The sequence below is a fragment of the Palaemon carinicauda genome, chromosome 38 (genome assembly GCF_036898095.1).
Source record: "Palaemon carinicauda isolate YSFRI2023 chromosome 38, ASM3689809v2, whole genome shotgun sequence".
In the NCBI taxonomy this organism is placed as follows: domain Eukaryota; kingdom Metazoa; phylum Arthropoda; class Malacostraca; order Decapoda; family Palaemonidae; genus Palaemon; species Palaemon carinicauda.
Window position 1 is genome coordinate 13584935 of NC_090762.1, and position 10171 is coordinate 13595105.

Genomic DNA, 10171 nt, shown 5'->3' on the forward strand with positions numbered 1-10171 from the left:
AGAGCGGGAAATAAGGTGTTTTATTTTGTTTTTGTTCCTAACTCGGTACTGACAGTATGAGGATAATGGGGTGTTTTCTGGGTTAGTAGCGGAAGAAATTCTCTTTTGGGTCATATACCAGGATCTGCTTTTAAACGAAGCTGGTGTTGCCCTATTAAACCTGATGTGTTTTAACCATCGCTGTGTATGTACAATAACAATCTATTATTACCCAATTCGGAAGTGCAGTTGTGTATCCAAATAATGGTTTTCCACTTGTTCTTTTGTTAAGCGTGTTGATTATGGGCGATTCTTTTCAGTCAATATTTCCCGATGAACGTGGTTGTCATTTACTTAACGAATTCGCATTGGGAGTTGCATTTGCATACATATGCGTCACCCCCCCCCCCCCCAACCAAATTCATCAAGAATGACTACAAATCAGTTCTGCAACAATTAAAAACGTGTGTTACTGATGTTTTCATCGATGCAGTTTGAGTAAATGAGAGCTGCAAAATAATACTGATAGCTTACACTCGCTAGGCCTAGCCTATGGCAGCGGCACCACCAACACCACAACAGCAACAATAATAATAATTTTGGACAGAAACTTACGGTCTATTAAATTTCTTATTCCGGATCTAGATATTAATCTTATCTTTGGTACCGTCCTTCAATTATTTCATTATGCAAGTTGCACAAGATTTTTCATAACTCTGACCATCCTTTACATGCAGATCTCCCAGGACAATTCTATCCTGTTCGTAATACTAGGCAGGCAGTTAATTCTATAGCCAGGCCTTCTCCATCATGAGGCTCAATACTACACAGTATTCTAGAAGTTTTGTTCCAGCTGTTATCAAGTTGTGGAATGATCTTCCTAATCGGGTAGTTGAATCGGTAGAACTTCAAAAGTTCAAAGATGGAGCAAATGTGTCTATGTTGACCAGGCTGACATGAGTCTTTTTATAGTTTATATATGACATATCTGTTTTTGACGTTGTTAATAGTTTATATAGGACATATCTGTTTTGACGCTGTTACTGTTTTTAGAATGATTTATTGTTAATTTATTCTCATCATTTATTTATTTCCTTATTTCCTTTCCTCACTGGGCTATTTTTCCCTGTTGGAGCCCTTGGGCTTATAGCATCTTGCTTTTCCAACTAGGGTTGTAACTTGGCTAGTAATATATATATATATATATATATATATATATATATATATTTATATATATATATATAACAATTGCTTACACTACATCAAAACGTGTGGTAATATTAAAAGTAAATGCTTTGTTTCAAATGCATTTTGATACCTAAGTACTTTTCAATTCTTTATTCTCCAATAATTCTAACCAAATACAAGCTTAATAAAGCAAAGCTTAATGACTCTGAGGAGATACGAAATGATTGTTTGTGTTTTCATAAAGAAAATCAATGTGCTGACAAATTACAATATACATTTATTCTCATGTCAACTATTTGATTAACGATTTTGAGTTCTGAAAACGGTATTTGAAAAGATTGATTGATGCAATTACAAATGATTGACATGTAATAGAAAAAGATTTCGGATTTGGGGGATAAATTGAGTGTTACGGAGCACTTGTAAAAATTATATAATTTTACTAACACTACCTTAAAGAATTTAAGATTTTCAGCATTCTAATATAAATGTAATTGATTTAGATACAATAAAACCAAATTTCAGTGTCTGAAAAGAAAATGAATGTATAGACAAAATTAAAAGGACTAACTTATTCAAAGCAGGTATCCTCATATTGGGCAACAATACTCGATAAGCTTTTTATCAAAATAAGTACTTTCCCCAAAGGAGAGATATAAAGATAAAAAATACACCTCACACTACAAACTTATTTTTGTGGTCGAGTGTTTTAGTTGAATATCTTCAGCTTTAGCTTGACATTGACTATAATGGTCTAATGGTTTTAAAGGTTACCATGAATGGCAGAGGCAAGGGACAGTGACAATGCCCTATATCAGACAGAGCAAAAAGTACCTCTCCACCCATACTAGGACCAGGGAGGGTTAGGCAATAACTGCGGATGACTCAGCAAGTAGACCTATAGGCTGACCCCCTTTATTAGCTCATAAGGATGGTGAGGTTGTGCAGTTGCGCACGCTACAAGGAAATATCGAGTTTAACCGGGTTTCGAATCTCAGTCTAGCAGATGGTCAGACAGGGATGTTTTCCATAGACCAACACATTAACAATTTTCAAAAAAAAAAAAAAAAAAAAAAAAAAAAAAAAAAAAAAAACTGGATAACTTGCAAAGAATGACAGACAACTTAGGAGCTAAGAAATCAGCGATCTTTCTATATAAAAAAAGGAAAAATACTATTTGGATTTAAACCTCCGTAAGCATCTACTGTAGGTCAATCAAGAGTGTTTTAATTTAGCGGGACCAACAATATCAAACAGTTTGACAGCCTTGCCAAAAGACAGATGATTTTTGGTCTTCAACAAACTCCAGAAAGTCTTTTAAAACCTATACCCTGCAACATCATGAAAGATTGTCGAGAGTAACTATTTCTTGGTGGTATAATTTGGAAAGAAGCACTTATAGCTCAAAGAGGACATTTAACCATGGTACCTAAGCTAAGCTCTACTGTTGAAGAAGCAGATGAAAGATAGTTCACACCCAATAATCATGCTGTCAAATCTACAAATGGCAAAAGTCTACTAATTACCCCCTCATTCACATTATTTGTGCTTGCTATTTACTACTATTACAGTTTTAATATCAAGTGGTTTGAAGAAACTTTGGATTCTTTCTGAAAAGAATCACACAAACACATACCTTTCAGTACATGACGTATATAAAGTAGTAGAGAATCAAATAATTGAAACAACAGGCTATTCATTAAATCAGTGGTTGTGACACGACAAGTAAGGTTGTGACAAAACAGGCAGGCAGCTCTAATGTGAGGAAAAGATTATGCATATCTTATTACAGACTTTGGAAGGGGAGAGCTATCAGACAACATGCTATAAAATGATAGAGAGTATTTGACTCGAGTGTTGTCAAAAGAATGAAGGATCTGCGCATCTTCAGGTACCATTGTATGGAGAACTTTAATTCTATGAAGCTCCCACCAACTTTAAATCTAAAGCTGCAAATTAAAAGAAAAAAGGTGTATCTAAAGGCAAACAGACGAATTTGACGATATTGGTATTCATGATCCATGTCATTATGGATATGAAGAACAAGATACAGGTGGGCTCCCCAAATTACTGTATTAGAGCCATTACCTGATGATTTACCTAACCCGTGTATAATTGCAAAATCTCTTCCAGATCAAACTTACGTGAATACAGAATGAACTCTTTACCATACTCAAGAATTTGTGTTCATGGAAATTCAAGCAACTGCAACTATAGTAGTATGTAGGCCCAGTTATGTATACTGTATCTACAAAGGTATTGGTGGACGAGACGTATTTTCTCCCTGAATTAAGTTTTAGAAAAAAATATTCAGTTTACAGTATGAGTGATTGATTGTTTATTAAGTTTTCATTATCTAATAATTAAAACATATAATTTTACATAGATCATGTACCAATCATTGCATAATTCCATCTTGGAATACCCCAATTAGGCTCGTGGGCCTCCTGTACAAAATGGCACTGTCTAATTAAACATGCATATATAGTCTGATGAACATATACGTAGAGATTACAGATGAATATACATATTCTTTTTTACTACTTACTTTTATAGCAATTTATTCAACTTTTTATCTATTAAATAGTAGTGTACGCGACCCATAAAAAATGACGGCTAAATATTTAGCTATATATGCACACACGCGCAAACATATTCACCCCTTTTCCCCATACGCGAGGCACGGGTTGTTATACGTCTTTACGGTAACGCCATTGGGCGTGACCGGAGAGAAAATGACACACACACACACACACACACACACACACACACACACACACATATATATATATATATATATATATATATATATATATATATATATATATATATATATATATATATATAGCCAGACACTTCCTCTTTATCATATAGGGGAAATTATAACACTAATGTTCCGCTGAATCCACAATATAACGGAAGATATAATGAAGTATAGCTCTGTTTTGATAATATTGTCGCTTTATTGGTCAATTCAATCATTCAATTATATATCATATTAACACAAAAGCGTGTTGAACAAATTTAGTCACTTGCAGTTGTCTCTAGAAGTATCCATTTTCAAGATATGTAAATCTTTTTGCTTCAGGTCAATTTTGGAGAAAATCTCTCCATACTAGAAATGCATACGCAAGCTAGAAATCATCCCTGGACATCATACAATTATCTTATGAAGGGAACACTTGTACGCACTGTATATACAGGCTTAACATTCCTTTCACAGAGCTCATTGTTGCAGCAACATATTTTGTAAACTTTATCCCAGGTTTGACCAAATTATGGAATAATCTTCTCAATCAAATAAATGTTTATCTATTCATTATGTATTCAACCTATATATATATATATATATATATATATATATATATATATAGCAATTACAAACACGTGTGTGCCTTTGTGGATTATGCCATTAAAGCATTTTGCTTTTACAAATAAGGTTACAGCTTGGCTAGCAATAATAATATCAATACACTTACAGTGAAGGTGCATACACAATACTTCAACACCCGTACACTCCCTGCTTTATAAACAACTATCTTGCACCACTCGCATTTCTTAGGTGTTAGGGTCCTTCGTTCACCAATGATGTTTCCATCCAGTGCTTTCTAGATCTTCCACACGGGTGAGCTCTACTCAGTAATCCTTGCCTCTTTTGCGGGCTAAGCCTGTCTTACGCATTTAGGCTGCAGTCCAAATGACGTTGGTTTGATGGTGAGAGCCTGGTAGACATTCCGGTGTACTCAGTTGTCATTTATTGACATTCTGTACTATTTATGTTAAGTAAAAAGGATTGTTAATTTTAAAGAAATTAAGAACAAAATGAGAAATATACTGATTTGCAAGAAATTTATGAATTAAGACGAGCCTACTTCATTTAATTTAATCATGTTCAGTCTCTACTCTATATGGCGTTCAATTGACGAAATTTCTGTATAATTTGTATTATTGTCCTACTTCGATACCGCTGCTTTTGTCTCTCTCTCTCTCTCTCTCTCTCTCTCTCTCTCTCTCTCTCTCTCTCTCTCTCTCTCTGGTGAATATGGTTTGAGGATTTGTAAGAGCCATGTAAAAGTATCAGTAGAATTTTCTATATTCATGAAAATTAAGATATGGTGAATTTTACCACAAAATCAATGCAAAATCCCACCAAGATACAGATATATATCCTCGGAGACCCTTTAGCAAAGATTAGGAAATAACTATTCTAAACTAATGAGAATACTTCGAAATTAATAGTCCGGCACTTTGGTATGTATTAAAATATTATATTCCCATATCAAAATCATGATAATGTTTCAACTGTTTCTTACTCAATTCAAGTTCAGTTTGCATTTGTAAGCCTCGTGTTTTCCAGTAATTCTAATCGTCGTTCCAGTTCGTCGTAGGAGTCCAGAGATCCATATCATGACTCCTCATGCCCTTTAACTCTTTACTTTCAGGCCGCCCTTAAGCAAGGCTCCAGCTCAATCTCAAACCTGCCAGCAACCACAGTTCGTTTCGGTTAGTTGAGCTAAATTTAGTAGCCCACGCCAGGCCTCGTATTATCTTTATAACATTATAATACTAACGGGCCGTTAATATTTGAATAAGGGGCCGACATAGGACCGACCTAATCTAAACAAACTAACGTTGCTTTTATGACTATTAATTATAGATTATAAATCTTTCATACTATATTTTGTGCGTATTCGCAGGTGCCGTGAATACACATAAATATGTATGTATGTATGTATGTATGTATGTATGTATGTATGATGCATGTATGTATCTATATATATATATATATATATATATATATATATATATATATATATATATATATATATATATATATATATATATATACAGTATATCATTACACAAGTACACATCAACTCAAACAAAATAAAATCCTTCAAAGTCAATTTCTACTCTCCTCCCCGTTTTGTAATACTACACGTTCATGGTTACCTGTAAACACATTCAGAACATAATCTACATTTGTTCTTATCCTTTGTTCTATCTTTCGTATTGCTACATGCGATAACCGACATGGAGCCAAAACTGGAAGGCAATAAAACAGTCTCTGTAGTTCGTTCTCTCCGGAATAGTGAATTCAGCGGTGCAATGCCGAATCCAAAAACACGTAATGCTATTATGCGTCCGTTTAATTCCTGGGTATGTCGGAGAAAGTGACAGGTTCTGTGGGATTGCGGTGGTCTGCAATTGGGGAATCGGCAAGGGTAGGGGTGGTTCAGACGAAGGGGGGGGGGGGGGGGCATAGAGGGAGGGGATGTGGAGGAGAGTAAGAAAGAACTATTTTATCATTTGGTTTATTGCTCTCGTAAAAGATCTTTCTTGTCTTTCATGGCGTCTTCCGTATTCACTCTGTGCGTTTTGTTTCCTACTCGAAGATATTTTTGGTGTCCTCTCTGATGGCCCATCTCGATGCAATGCCCGATTTCGATTGCCACTCTCATAGCAGGGTGTACTGTGATAAGATTCAGTCTGTTAGTTACTTGTCATCACGACTTCCAGGGTTATAACGTTATACTCTGGTTTGAGGGATATCAAATCAGCGATTGGTTTTTAACTAGAAACAAAACCATAACTCTGTAATCAAATTAATAATACAAAAAATTAGGGTCACCAATCAGACTGGGTACATATAAACCTGGGTAAATGACCTTAACGTTGACTTTTAAAAAGTCAATTTTTAGTTTCAGTTTCAGGTGTTAGGTTAACCTTTTTTTTTTATAAGACAAACTTAACTTTGGGAATGCATTTTCAAAAGGGATTTCCCCTAATCCAGTTCTTGGTCCAAGAATATACAAAGCTTAAATGGCAGCTATAGAATAATTTGTTAAAATGAAAAAGTAGCAAAAGAAGAATAAGTGGCATTGAGTTTTTTTTCGAAGAACCGGAAACAATCATATCTGAATAATGTCTTCTTTCTGTGACATACCCTCAGCAGTGACAAGTGTCTCCTGCATTACTCAAAAATTGAGATCGAGATTCCTGCATTTCTGAATGGCAATATATTCTTACTGTATTATTTAACATATCACATGTTCTTTGGACACAATTACAATGGTGCGTGTTATCTTTACAAGACAACATGTCTTCTTATTTACATATTCTCCAACATCTATCTCCATTGACCTGCCTTTAGTGATGACCACGTTAGCATAATGCCTTTTATCCGGGAAGGTCTGGGTAGCTGCTCACAAACTACTAGACGTTACAATATATATTTGGTAATAAAAATAGTCAGGAAATTCTTCAAAATTGTTTGCTTCAAAAGTTCGATATTAATACTTGTGTTTTTCTGTTGAGCAGATTGACAAACAGAAGTTTCGTTACACAGTTTGTTGTGCGTAATTTCTTTTTTCTTTTCTTGTGTAACTTTTTTTATATGTTCTTCTTTGTAATATTTCTTTTACTTCTCTTTTATAATTAATTATTTTTTTCTCCATTTATTTTTACTTACTAGACTGTTTCACCTATTGGGATCCAAGGGTCTGCAACAATTTGCTTTTCCAATTAGGTTTACAGCTTGGCTCGTAATAATAATAATAATAATAATAATAATAATAATAATAATAATAATAATAATAATAATAATAATAATAATAATAATAATAATACTACAATCTTATCCGAGTAAGCAAACTAGTCAAGCGATATCATATTACGTGTACATAAACTCAAAATTTGATCACGAAATTTCGTACACGTTTATATAATGAAACCATGGCTTAGAAGAATAAACGTTATTCGCTTTATTCTTAGCACAAAACCAAAAATACCAGGAATGAAACGCCAAAAGAGATAATATTCACTCAATTTTCAATGATTTGATTTCGTCATATTTATAATGTTCCCTGATGAACTCTTTACCATCGTGTTGGTCAATGAACCTTGTTAGATATTTCGATGCGTAATCAGTCTTAACGAAGTCTAGTAAAGGAGTAGGTGGTAGTTTTGTTATAAAATACGATATTAATTTGCAGGGTTTTCCTGTCATAGCTTAAATGTCGGTACCTATTATTAGGAGGAATGCACGTAATGTCTCTGTTACTGCATTTTCCAGTGTTATGTTATCCTTCTTCTTCTTCTTCTGAGAGAGAGAGAGAGAGAGAGAGAGAGAGAGAGAGAGAGAGAGAGATAGCATATCTCAAGAAACATTTATCCCGGTGGGTGAGAATTATCTCGTAGAGGACTACATCTTTTGATAGTGTAGGCCTACATTTTATGACGGATCACTGATAACACGTGTAGTTCTCTCTCTCTCTCTCTCTCTCTCTCTCTCTCTCTCTCTCTCTCAGGCTAAGTAACAACTGCAGATCTAATTCTCTGCTTAGGTCAACAGAGGAATACTGGATTTCAGGGAACCAGATCATTCGTCCTTCTCACCTTGAAAGGAGAGAGAGAGAGAGAGAGAGAGAGAGAGAGAGAGAGAGACCATATCTTAAGGAAGATTTATCTAGGTGGGTGAGGATTATCTCCTAGAGGCCTACACATTTTGATAATATACATTTTATGACAGACCATTGAAAACACGTGTAGTTATTCCTCTCTCTCTCTCTCTCTCTCTCTCTCTCTCTCTCTCTCTCTCTCTCAGTTGAGAGCTGCAACGGTAGGCTAACTAAACACTGCAGCTCTAATTCTCTGCTTAGGTCAACAAAGGAATTGTGGATTTCAGGGGACCCGATCATTCTCACCATGAAATGAGAGAGAGAGAGAGAGAGAGAGAGAGAGAGAGAGAGAGAGAGAGAGTGAGAGAGTATAAATACAAAGGTATATATAAATAAGAACAGAGAGATTTCCTTCCTTTCCTCCACCAAATCCTTCTGCAGCTATACTTTTACCAAAAATCCCTGACGGCACAACAGTGAATTGTGGTTTACTGGCATTTCTTATGTAAATGGCCAGTTATATATGTATTTGTGTGAGTGTATGCTGTATACAAGGCTTTCGTACCAGGTTCTGTGTATGCAAAGTTATTGATGAATGCAAGTAAATTTATATATACATCAAATGCAGCCTTTTCTAGTCCACTGTAGGATAAAAGCCTTCGACATAACATGTCTGAGGTTTGGCCAGTTTTCATCAGCACGCTGCCAGTGTGGATGGTTGATGGTGAGGTGGGAGATTTTCGTTTGATCGCTCACAGCAAACCAACCTAGTATGGGTGGCCCTAACTAATACTGCTTTGCTGATCATAGCGATACACAAACAATTTCACCACGTCAAGGTATCCACACTCAGAAAAGATACATACATATATATATATATATATACATATATATATACACACACATATATATATATATATATATATACACATATATATATACACACACACACACACACACATATATATATATATATATATATACTGTATATATATGCTTAATTAACGATTTGGTCTGTACAAAATATTGGTATTTCTTAAGCTATACCGTTCACCACATATATATATCTTTACATTTAAAATCACAATACACGCACACACACACACACACACACATATATATATATATATATCTTGAAATTGTATCTGTAAACTAAACTGGATTGATACTTAAAACTAATAATTCTATCCTGTCTAAAAGAATTGATGCTTTTTTTTTACCTTACGCAAATTGACAAGCGTCAGTAACTAATTTTACCTGAATGGGGCTTAAATAAATTTCCAGAATATGGAATACTGGAAGGATTGGTATATGGAGGCAGCAACTCTTATGTAATCAAGTTTTGGAATTTTTCTATATGATGAAAATCTTTATAAAAGATTCTTCTTACATACTTTCTATGCAAAACTTGGGATACTCATCGGTCCCTATCCTGACCTCAGGGGCCATAGTTTGAACAAACTTTAATCTACATCCATAAAAGGAAGCTTTCAATCTGGTTTCATCATTTTAAACCAAGAGGTTCTACAGTAGAGAAGAAGGATTTTGAATAATCTGGTTATTTCTTATTTATGTCCATTGAAAGGTGGTACAGCCTCTATTTA